The sequence below is a fragment of the Crocodylus porosus genome, unplaced genomic scaffold, assembly GCF_001723895.1.
Source record: "Crocodylus porosus isolate Cpor-Errol unplaced genomic scaffold, CroPor_comp1, whole genome shotgun sequence".
Lineage (NCBI taxonomy): Eukaryota > Metazoa > Chordata > Crocodylia > Crocodylidae > Crocodylus > Crocodylus porosus.
Window position 1 is genome coordinate 53,813,678 of NW_017728951.1, and position 11,831 is coordinate 53,825,508.

Below are 11,831 nucleotides of genomic sequence, written 5' to 3' on the forward strand. Positions count from 1 at the left end.
ACATTGCTTTCAAGAGCTTTATTCAGAATGGAGACAGATTCGGACAAGGGCCTCACACCATAACAGATGGGGTCCTGCCCTGAATAATAGGTTCATCCTACATTTATACATTTTGGCTTATACTCATTAATATTCACTCCTCCTTTGTCCCACCTTCAGTTCCACCCATTTCTCCTCCCATCACAAGCTCCACCTCTGTTTATAGTTTGCTTCATTAGCATGGAATTGCCTAGGCATTTTACTAATTTAAATGTCTTTTTGCTATGAGTACATGTCTAAGACCTTGACTCCGGCTGTTCGGTCAATGGGCAGACTTTGACCAAAACCTGGAAGCTTCTGGAGGCTTCTTCACTAATCACCATTCCCCTTTTTGCATACACTCATCTCGGATTCTGCTACTAATTACGTGTTGTTTTTCACGTCCCAGTCTGTTTTTCTATCTCATGTTGTACCATCTTCCACATTCCTAAAACAACTCCTCATTCACAGTACACAGATTTACTTGCTGCTTTTCCCTCAGAAAATGGTTGACAGTTAAATTGGTTACTTAGCAAAAGCAAATGGCTGGCTTAGATATCTTTCTGCCTTGTGGTCAACAGCTCTGCTAGGTCATGCCTTTGTATTCAGCTGCAAATTCAGTGCTCCCTAATAATCCAAATTATTGTTACCCTGACAAAAACTACGTGCAATATCTTTTGTGTGCCGACCCAGGGTGGAGGGCCATGGGGTGGGGGCACCTAGAGGGCAAAGCCCAGGGGCAAACAGCCAGAATCCCAGTCTCTGGCTGTTCCCTGTGGGTGCTCACACTGCAGTGAGTGTGGCAGGCAGGGGCTTGCCCAGAGGTGATGGTGACCAGTCTTCCCCTGGTGCAGGTGGCTCCACCTCTGGCAGGCCCAGCAGAGCTGACATGCAGTCCTGACCCCGCTGCAGGCAGCTCCAGCTCTATGCCCATATGGAGTTGGCATGAGTGTTGGAGATTTGCCCCAGGTAGGGGATGGGAGGAGCTGGACCCAGGGCATGGGCAGGTGCTCCTGGCTGCTGGATGAAACACAGGACCGCCTTCCAGGCCCATACAGGGGCCTACTGCTGGGCAGCAGGTGGCTGTCAGGTGGCAGGCAGGGCTAGGGCATGAAAGTGACTGCCAGAGCCAGAAAGGTGTCCAGCACTTGGTTGTCATTGTCCATGGCTTGCAGTGCCCAGGCTAGGATGGCATTCTGTTGCCACACCAGTTCCACATGTCCTTACAGGTGATGTCCTCCTCCCATCACCTGTCCTGGCAGACCACATCCTCTGCCTGCCAGGCCCAAGTGTCCACCAGTCAGTCCTCTGACACCATAACCAGGCAGCCCAGGAGGAGAGGCCTGTCTTCTGGCAGAGCAGGTGCACCGGTGGTGACTCTGAGGCCACATCCCAGCTGCCAAGCACAGCTTCTCCCCCATGTGCACCTGCAGGCCCTGTAGAACCATGAGAAAAAAGCTGTTTATGTAACTTTGCAACATTTCAGGGATGAGATACTCTGTACCTGGGGCTGTGCAGTGCCTGGCCTCAGATCAGGTGTGAAGCATGTGTGGGTGCCCAGGAACCATGGTAGGTTGGGCAGGCAAGTCCTGGCCCAGGCAGCTGATGACTAAGCCCCACATTCCTCCTTACTCCCATGGGGCCAGTGGGTTGATGGGTGCTGGCTGCAAGCAGTCTACCTCCCCCACTCCATTCCCAGGGTGAGATAGGCCAGGCCAGGTTCCTGGCAGCACCTGCTGCAGCAGCTCCAGCCCCTGCTGTCCCCTCTTCTGCACACCAACTGCTCTGCTGCGCTGTCACCCAACCCATTGCACTTTGGCTCAGGGGATGCAGGGCTCCTGGACAATGGACACAAGGAGCTTCCCATGCCCCTACCCCTCCCCCCCAAAGGGGTTTTCTCTAGGGTGGTGCTGCAAGTCCATCCCTCACAGCCAGCCCTGCACCCCAAGCATGCCCCTGCTGCACGTGCCCCAGACATCACATGCAGAGCTGTTTGTGTGGACCAAGGAGTGCCTGACCCACTACTCTCTACTGCTAATAGCCATGCTGCCCAGGCACAACTGTGAACATGGCACAGGCCCCTAAGCTATGCTGGCAAGCCCAGGCTGTTCCACAACCTCTGCTGCTGTTTGGAGGGCTACCTGGGACTGCTCTACATGGCCCTGTCCCCCACAGCCAAGGATGACATCACTGCTAGCATCAACATGTTTCTCAGCATGTGAGAGGCCTGTGTTCATCAAACTGTGGGGGCACAGGCTGCTCAGTAAAGTTTTGCACTGTCTCCTACCCCCCTGATTGTTGTGAAGGGGGGAACCCAGGACTAGGGAAGTGAAGCCAGGCTGGGGCCAGGGCCAGGGCTAGGACCAGGATTAGGGCTTGTGCCAGAGGCAGGGCTGGGCAGGGACCTCCCCCACATAGCCAGTGATGGCCTGGCTGGTAGCTCTGCATGATCACAGCTGTCAGCTATCAGTGATGGTGTTCAGTTGCAGGAGGTGTCCTCAGATGGCAGGGTGCAGTGGGCAGGCACTCAGCCAGCCCAACCCTGGACAGGAGAAGCTCCCAGCTCAGAACCCCAGAGCTAGCTTGAGGTTGGCACCCAATGGCAGGGCTTACCTGGGGGCAAATTGGCTCCCAGAATGGGTGACTGGTGCCTCCTGAGTTGGGGAGGGGGGCACCTGCAGAAGCTGGCATTAGCAGTGGGGCTGGCAAGCACCTGCAGAAGCCTCTGCTGGCAGTGGAAATGGTCCTGTTAGGGGGGCAGCCCTCCGCGTCCCCCCTACCAGTCACCTATGCCTATGCCTGTATCAGGGTCTGCCTATGTGCCTCCTAGGGGCTCTGTTCATTGGTGGAAAAGGTTCTTTGCATAAATCCGATATCATGAATGCTGTGTGCATCGAGAGGCTGGGGGACAGGAGCACAGAGAACTCCTGCAGGTTGTAGCGGCACAGTCAGCAGTGGGAGCATGGTGAGTGGTGAGCTCCTGCAGGTGGCCATGGTGCTGTCGTTGGGGGGCGGGGGTGGCGAGTGCTGACCAGTGGTCGGCGACCACCCACAGATTCTGCCAGTGGCATTGGCGACAGCCAGTAGTGATCAGTGCCCCCGTGTTCACTGCCGGCAGTGTCACTGGTTTGGTGGGGGTGGCAAATGGCAACCACCCACAGACACCACTGACAGTGTTGGTGGCAGCCAGTGGTGATTGGGAACTGCCTGCAGACACCAGCTGTGGTGTCAGCAGCAAGAGGCGAGTGGCAACTGCCTGCTTTTTGCAAGGGGTGCACTTCTGAGGTGTGCTTTTTGCAAAGTGTGCACCCCCTACACATGAGCACACATCAGCAATGGCTCCCAGGTCACATCTGCGCATGCATTACTATACAGTAACTAATTGTAAGTACATCTGAGGCCAAAAAACCCCTCATTATTAAGGTGTTTTAACTTCACAGTAAGCATGCCCACGTGTAGATGTGCATTCTTAATGTGCAGTAACCTTTACTACTGATCAGTTAAGCATGTTGTGTAGATGTACCCACTATGTGAAATAGTTTACATTTGGAAATGTACACAAGCACATTGACTGTAAATGAGTTTATAATAAATAATAAAACACCATGACATGATATTTACTTAATTCAAGTAATTAGCACTACCCCAGTTTACATTTGGAATGTTCATATTTTTATTGCCTTCCCTGTTCAAAGCAATGGATAATTGCTGTTTTTCAGTTATCCTGTCATTTTTTAACTAATATGTATTTCTGTAAGAAGGCAATCACACATGTTGCTGTGAAATTAATTCTCCTGGCTGCCATGGTTTCCACGGTTGTAGAATTCCACAAGCCAGTTGTACATGAACTGCAAAATCAACTGGCTTCATAAATGTATAATCAATATGTAGCCCAGGTACATCCTGTGCCCTGTCCGCCGTTGGAAGGGATGGGGTGGTCAGGCAAGAGTGCTGTGAGAGGGTGCGAAGGAGTGAGAGAAAGCAAACAAAAGCCCTGAGGTGCCTTACATGCTGGGCAGCGGAGATCAGGGGAAGAAAAGCAGCCTGAAGCAACAGACAGAGAAAGTGAAAACAAACAACACTCACAGCATAGAGGGCTGGCAGGGCTGCAGCTAGAGACTGGAAGGGAAGAGAAACACTCACCACACTTCTGGAGCAGCATCTCACTCAAGACTGGAGGAGGAAGGCTGCTCAGCGGTATTTCCAGCTCTGGAGAGGGGCAGAGAGGGATCAGTTCCCTGCTAGCAGCAGAGAGACGAGTGGCTGAGCAGCTGGCAGGCGAGGGTTGAGAAACTTGCCAGAGGAATGCTGCGGGTGTGACCCTGAGAAGGTGGCAGGTGGAGGCCTGCACACACAAGGTTTTTGATAATCTCTAGAGTGGAGCATTATCTGAGGATCCAGGGAGAGAGAATGCACACAGCTTTGATAACCTTTGGAGGGGAGTGTCAGCTGAGGATCTGGAGGAGAAACCAGAGAAAACTGCTGCTCTAGGTTAGAGCCTTGCTGCACGTGTGAGAGATCCCATTGGGTCTGTGAATGTTCACAAGGAAGCCGGGCAGGCCTATGCAGAACAGTGACTGGACTAATTGATTTGTTTTGCTGTGGTGATTGGGATATGAGAACCTGACCCCAGGTGAAGGGGATATGGACTGAGCCTGGCAAGGAGACTGAGGACAGTTGGCGGGGTTGGGGGGGATTTTCCCTTTTTTTTTCAATACTTGAGTACAGGCTAAAGCCAGCCCTGGAAGGGGTGCACCTAATCAAAGTCAAAGATCACCCTGGTGGTAGAGGGCAGAATAATAGACTAACAGACAGTACTGCAACCTGGCTGCAGAGGATTTTGAGCACCATCTGGAGAGGCTAGGCTGGGGTAAAGGGGAGGTTTGGAGCCCCACAGAAGAAAATGGGGATTGAGATCAGGTAGGATCACCTTGGGCATTGCCTCCTAGAATATAATTTCATCAAAGTTGTGGAAAGTGTGAAACACAAGATCAACTTCCTGGCAGAACAGATGATCCAAAGCTGAGATCCACTCTGTCACTGCCTGTAAGAAAATGAACTCCGGACAGTGGTAGCAAGCCCTACAACACCTACAGCCATCACAGAGGGGTATGCCATTGGAGAGCAGTTCCCTCTTTTCTCTATAGCGCAAGGTCAGGACAAAGCACTTAACTATATAAAAAATTATTGTTATTTACTCAAATCCTTAAGTAAAAGAATAACTATTAATATATAATTCAATATGAATATTTACAGATCTATAAAGGTCATAGATTAATAAATACATACAATAGTCTCAGATAAAAATACTTAAACAATCAAACACAGATGTCCACAAATAAATTCACATATCAACTGGATAACACAACCTGAATCACATTAACATAACAACACTTATATATATTTTTATAAATATATATAAATGTTGTTATGATGTTAATGTGATTTGGGTTGTGTTATCCAGTTGATATGTGCATTTATTTGTAGATATAAATCTTCGCTATTGGCAGAGACTGGGGCTTTACATATATGTATGTATGTATGTATAGCCTAGGTCTCTGCCAATAAGGTGTGTGGGAAAATGGAGGGAAGACTATAATATAACTGTTTACCACAAGGGAGGTGCAAGACTTCCCCCCCTTTTTCCACACCCTCTGTTGGCAGAGACCCTTCAGCATTCCAGCTGGGCGGAGAACCTGGCACCTCCCCTCTTCCTGCAGGGGGAACAGGGACCTGCTCCTCAGGTACTCATGAGTTCAGGGATCTGGCTGGGAGGGGTGTCTTGGAGTTGCAGGTGCCTTGTTTTGCCACCCTGGACCCAGGCTGTTGTCCTATGTTGGGGCTTGGACCACCTTGTGCAGGTGTCGATGCCCAGCTTTCAACTTCTGCCTTTCACTGGGGCTCAGGCTGCCTTGTGTGGGTACTGTAACCCAGACCTTGCCTTCTGCCTTCCATTGGGGCTCGAGCCACCTCATGCATGTCCTAAAACCACAACCCTAGACTTCCATTGCACCCCACTGGTGCCCCCTGGTTTTCTGTCCTCATGCCAGAGAAGGGGTTGCAAACCTGAGTGACCTGGCACCGCTCACAGGGTTTGCAACACCATGCACTGATGCATGCACTGGGGTTCTCGGCTGCACACCAAAATCATCTGACCCAAGCTGCCATGGATAGCTCCAGGGGGTCTGGTGGCCCCATGCAGCATTGTGTGCATTGAGTGGAGCCCAAGCACACTCTCCCTGATCCTAGGGCCAAGGATCCACATACTGTCTTGGGTACTGAGTGCAGCCTGAGCAGGCTCTCCCTGCTCCCAGGGCTGAGGCTCTGGCAGTGGCTCCTCCAGCAGTGCCTTCAGGAGCCTAGGGCTATTGCCCACTGGGGCAGCTCTCCCCAGATTTTCTCAGCTCTGCTCTTCTTGAGTTCCTCATCACATCTGCCCCAGTGTGCCAAGCACACTCTCCTTTTGTACACTTCAGAGGCTCCACCCCTAAAGTGCAATGGACCCGCTGTGCTGCAGTTCATAATCATGTCAGGGAGCTCCTTTCCCCCACCCCTCAGGAAAATAGCAGTGCCCACTTTCCCCAGCTTGTTTCTGATTGCTGGATTGCCTCCACCATCATAAATGAGAATTGTCGAGCCCCTGGATGAGCTGGAGCATGGTCAGGTAAATCTGTCACAAATGCTTTCTCAACTGTGTCCTCATCTCATCCAGACACCCAAACCATTTCCCTCTCCCCCAAAACCCCCCACCCCCCACCAAAATAAACACTTTATCTCATTATAGTGAGGGAGGTTGGGAAATGTGCAACTGTGATAAAATAATTAGACAATAGCGTTGCCTTCACTAGGTACAAACAACCAACCGAAGTTCAGATGTTATGAAGCCCTCAAATATGGGAGCAAAAACCTTAATGTAAGAAGCTTAACATGCTTTGGAAATGTTGGTTTTGCATAAATTAGTCTTTCTGAGGCATTCATTTCTATTACTCTTCTAAATGTTATCACCCAAGAGAACACAGCAAGACATCTCATGAATTAGATTAACACTTGCTCCTGTGGAGTTGTTGAAAAAGCAGAAAGTGTCATTCTCTTCAAGTATTTTAGGAGTCTGGATTAGGAGCCTTGCTCTGATGGGAAAGAGTTTTATGAACAGAGAAAATCCTTTCCTTTCACAAATCAGTTCGCCTGCCTTCATACAGTATTTTTCATTTATAAAATATTATAACATTAATTTCTGTAATTACTCTTTTAATTTTATTGAAACAGATTTCACATGGCAGCATTGCATTAGCTCCTTGATTATTTTTTTTGGAGATAAAATACAAATGTATTGTAGGAAGATACTGATTCAACTACAAGAAAGACACTTACATTTTGAAATTCTGCTGTTTATGAGTATTAACCATGGAAACAGGGCTAGTGCTACTTATTAAGTGCTATACTTCTACACAGTAATGCAGCTATGTTTATATAACATCTCAGCAGTTGAGACTTCCAGTTGTTCTTTCCTATAGGAACAATGGTGCCTGATGGTTAAGAAAAACATGGAATATAAACTGCTTTCCAGGATGCAATATATTACCAGATTGTAAATGGTCTGCAGCTCTTTGTATTATATGTTTTAATTGTGGATAAAAGTAATAAATTATAACCAGACAATACCCAAGGTGTATTGTCCTGAAATGCTAGCATATATGACATTTCAAATACGAGACCCACTTGCAGAGGTCTGCAGCTATAACAGAGAAAATTTAGATTTCTCTCAGGAAAAACCTCCTAATGGTAAGAAAATTAAAACAATAGAATGAACTGTCTACATAAGTTATAGAACTCTCCATCACTGGAGGTTTTCAAGAAGGGGTGGGGTGGCTTATGAAGAGCATATCTAACATCTCTGGAGATAGCTAGACTAGATAATCATTTCCTGTGTGTCCCTTAATTCTATGATGCTTCGTTTTCCTAATGGCACACAACCTTATGTTACTAACAGAGCTTCTGTTTTCTTGTTCTATTCATGAAAATGGATAAAGGGAAGGAAAAAATGAATTATTGTTTGATTGAGTTCACAGCACCATGTCAGGGTAAAAATATATAGCGTACAAATGTATATTGGGGCAATACTGATGGCTTACATTTGTAGGTACCAGCAAAGCAAGGTGAACAGTGGGTAGGGTCATAGAACCAGGCAGGAGCGCTAAAATTTATAAAAGATGACTGCTGCTGATAGAGGGCCATAATACATTTTGATGATCCAGTGCTTTAATACAAACAAATTTGTCTTTCTTTCCCCTCATGGTCAACATCCTTTTTTTTTAGAATGCTCTGATTCAGCCCTTCCAATTCATTACATTCTTTAATATACGTATGTAACAGGCAGTTTAAGGGGCACTTACCTTCCAAGTGTTCTACATCAGGCTCTGCTTGAACACTTGAGGGAGATTGTGCTAACAGGGACACCACATTGTAGTTTGTATTCTTTGCAGCAAATGGATGAAAGATTGTCTCAACTGGGAAACCATAGTTGTAGTTCAGATGATCCCAAGCAAGGGGATGCAAGTTTCAAAAACCAGTTAGGAAGCCTGGGAAAATTCCAGCCCAGGGACTGGCTGGGAAGCTTCCCTTAAAACCAGAGTGTCTCCTCACCTCTTGTATGGCGAGAGAAAGGTGTGAGCTGTATGAGAAGGGCTGAGAAGAGCCTGCAGCATGGTCCCACCCCACAGTTGCCTGCTTGAACCCTTGTGGGTGGGGCAGAGGTCAACAAAGTGCCTAAAGAGTCCAGCAAAAGAGAGCAGACCCCTATAATGAGCAAGTGAAGTTCATGAGTGAGCTGAACAAATTCCTTAGGATGGTAACACAGCCCCAGGAAATTCCTGGAGAGCGGGACAACGATACCCGCTGGGTTTGGAGACTTGGGGGTTGGTAAGTGTGTGATAACCATCCCATGCCACATGAGTAATTGCGGAAAGGACTGTGGCAGGACTGAGCAGCTTGGCAGAAAGAGATACCATCTAGGGAAAGTCTCCAAGAATGCCTGTGTGCATTGCAATCCAGGGAGACATGACCTGAGGAGAAGCCTCAGTGTACCTGAGTGCCTTAAGGGGAAGTGAGCCCAGAGGTGCTGCCTGCTCTGCTGGAGGCAGCTTGCTCTCTCTCTCTGTTTAACTGTGTAAACAGCTCTGTGGGCTTGGAGACACCATGCCCAGGCAGAGAAGAACACACAGAGGTGCATGAAGGAGAAGTTGTGTTTTTCAGAAGCCTGAGTTGAAACAGTTTCTGCAAACTGTGAGATACTTGGGCATGCATAGATATTCCATAAGGCAGCTGAAGACTGCAAGCATGTGATGTGAGGAGTGAAGGACTGCCCTTGCCTCTCTTCACTGGGCATAAGTTGGGGTGATTGGCTATTGGTTGTGAATAGTTAATTAGGGATTTGATATGAGTATCTAACATCGTGACTAAGTTATTAGCTATGTATTCATTGATTTGATCATGCTTTTAGTGTAAATAGTTATCAACTGTTATTCTTGTATAGACTCAACCTTGTCCATTGTAAATAGAGTTCCAAACTTTTGATACTATTTAATGTCTGTTAGCAAGTAGCAATTACCTCCTGTATATAATTATATTTTGTAAATAGTTATTTATGAATCTGCAAGGTCTTTCCATTGTAAAGGGAACATCTCTTCTCAGGGAGCCTCTGGCTTCTGCTAGGTGAGCTGAGCAGGGGGTAGAGCTACCTGGTACCCCAGATCCTGAACATTTGGACACGGCCATGATTAGCACTAAGGGTTGCACTTAGGTAAAATGTGATATATAACTGTCAATTTTAACTAAACCCATCATAGTCTGTTTGGCATACGAAGATATGTTTGGTGCAGGGTAAATGTGCACTAAAATAACATATTGCACTATGCTACAGAAGCAACTGCAGCAAAGCATTACATGAACAGCCCCAGCATCCTCCAGAGTCTTGTGTATCAGCATCTCCACACTTCAAACTGGCAGAGGGGGCACTTTATCAAAAGCTTGTTCAATGATCTGTAGATAAAGTGCATCCACCACCATTTTTAAGTGCAAGGTTGCTGATACATGAGATGATCTGGGCCCTTTAATTAGCATGACTCTTGGAGCCGCACTAGTTAAAGTGCCCTCCCTCCTTCCCCCACCCTCCTGCCCTCCGACTCCTGGTGTACATTTATAAATGCCCATAATGATCTGACTTCCTTCTCGTTGTGCATTCAAATTCTACTTTTTCTGAAGTGGCTATTCTGATTGCTGTACTTTATGCTTAACCCCTTCACTGGCATGTGATGTAAAACTTTCATGGACCTATGTAATGGAGCAGTAAGTATATTATATGGATAAATACCCTGGGATTTACTATAATTTCTTTATGGCAGCCAAAATATGATCAGAATGATCCAAGGTTTGTGAAGGCAGTTTATTCTGTTACTGCCTGGAGTCCTAGAAGTTCACATTAAAAGGTGATAGCTTGAATGACTGAAACTTAACAGTTTAAACAAAGGTAATTTTCCCACTAATGGGAAGCTTTTTGCTTCTGGGAAAATAAAGGGACAGACTTATGGGGGTTTTTTCACTACAAACATTCAGCTAGCAAAATTGGTCTCATCTGAAGATCTGAGCTTGCAGCAGGGAGAAGTAGCATGTATTTTTGCTAAATCATTGACCAAACTAAATATGGAAATAAATCACAAGAAATAGACCATCTAAAAAGATCATTCTCAAAATGTACTGACCTCTGTGAGCCAGTCAGCCCAAAATCAACCTTAGTTCAAATTTGATGTTTATATGTAAACTGTAGGTAATTGTCCCACTCATCATTATAAATGTATATTTTAAACATATTTATTTAATAGCAACAATCAAAGGGTTATAAAAAATGGATCCATTTTTAAATGGCAAGAGATTTTGAGTGGAATCCTGGATGCTCTTCAATGTATTTATTAATGCTTGAATATTTTCAGACATGAAACTGTAAAGATTGCAATACCTTGGAGAACAAAGAATCCTTCACAATACAGAAGGATCTTGATAGATTGGAAAATTGGGTTAGAGCCACCAGTTTCAAGTTCCCTGTTAATAAATAGAAGGTGCCACACCTAAGGAAGAATAATTTTAGAAAATACAAAAAAAGTGACAACTGACTGTGTGAAGAGAACCTGTCTGTAAATGAGATACTGGGAAAGGAAAACATTGCACTAGGAGAATGCTGTTTATGCAGTAGCTGTTCCTTTAAGATTGAGAGACCCGGGGAGGGATGTGACGAGAGAGAAGGGAACAACAGCTCAGAAGTGGAGAAGCCAAGGAAAACAATTGAGACAGGGAAATCCCAGGAGCCGGCCCTGTGTACCAGAGAAGATGTGATTGGAAGAGGGAATCTGGAGCCCCTGAAGAAATAAGGTGACTCATGGATTGCTCAGACAAGAAAGGAATGTCAACAGAAACCACGAGAAAGAACGAGCCATGGATGCTTGTCAGGTTCCACAAAGGTTGAGTCCATTCTTATTCCCTTCCTTTTTTAAAATTTTGATTGGGGATGATTGTGCTCCTGGGGTATTTGATGAGAGAAAGAGTCTGAGTCCCAGCTACTCTCACAACCATACAGGAAAGATCGGGAGTATCCCAAAGAACTCATTAAGATAAAATCTCGCCATGAGACTAAACGGGAGACAGAAAGAGACTGCAAGTAATATCCCTGGTCATGTTACAAAAATTAATTGTTCTAAGTTAACTTTACATAATTGTGTATTTTTTAAGACAAGATGCAACCAAGTATTTCTGAAGGGAAAATT

At 46.4% G+C, this 11,831-nt stretch overlaps 1 long non-coding RNA gene across 1 annotated transcript in view; it reads right to left on the reverse strand.

Moving 5' to 3' along the window:
* Positions 1–4,270, reverse strand: part of LOC109324343 — a 32,980-nt gene extending 28,710 nt beyond the window's left edge. The window contains exon 1 of the long non-coding RNA XR_002104907.1: positions 4,162–4,270. This is a non-coding gene — a long non-coding RNA (uncharacterized LOC109324343). The remainder of the gene's footprint in view (positions 1–4,161) is intronic.
* Positions 4,271–11,831: the final 7,561 nt, after the last annotated feature.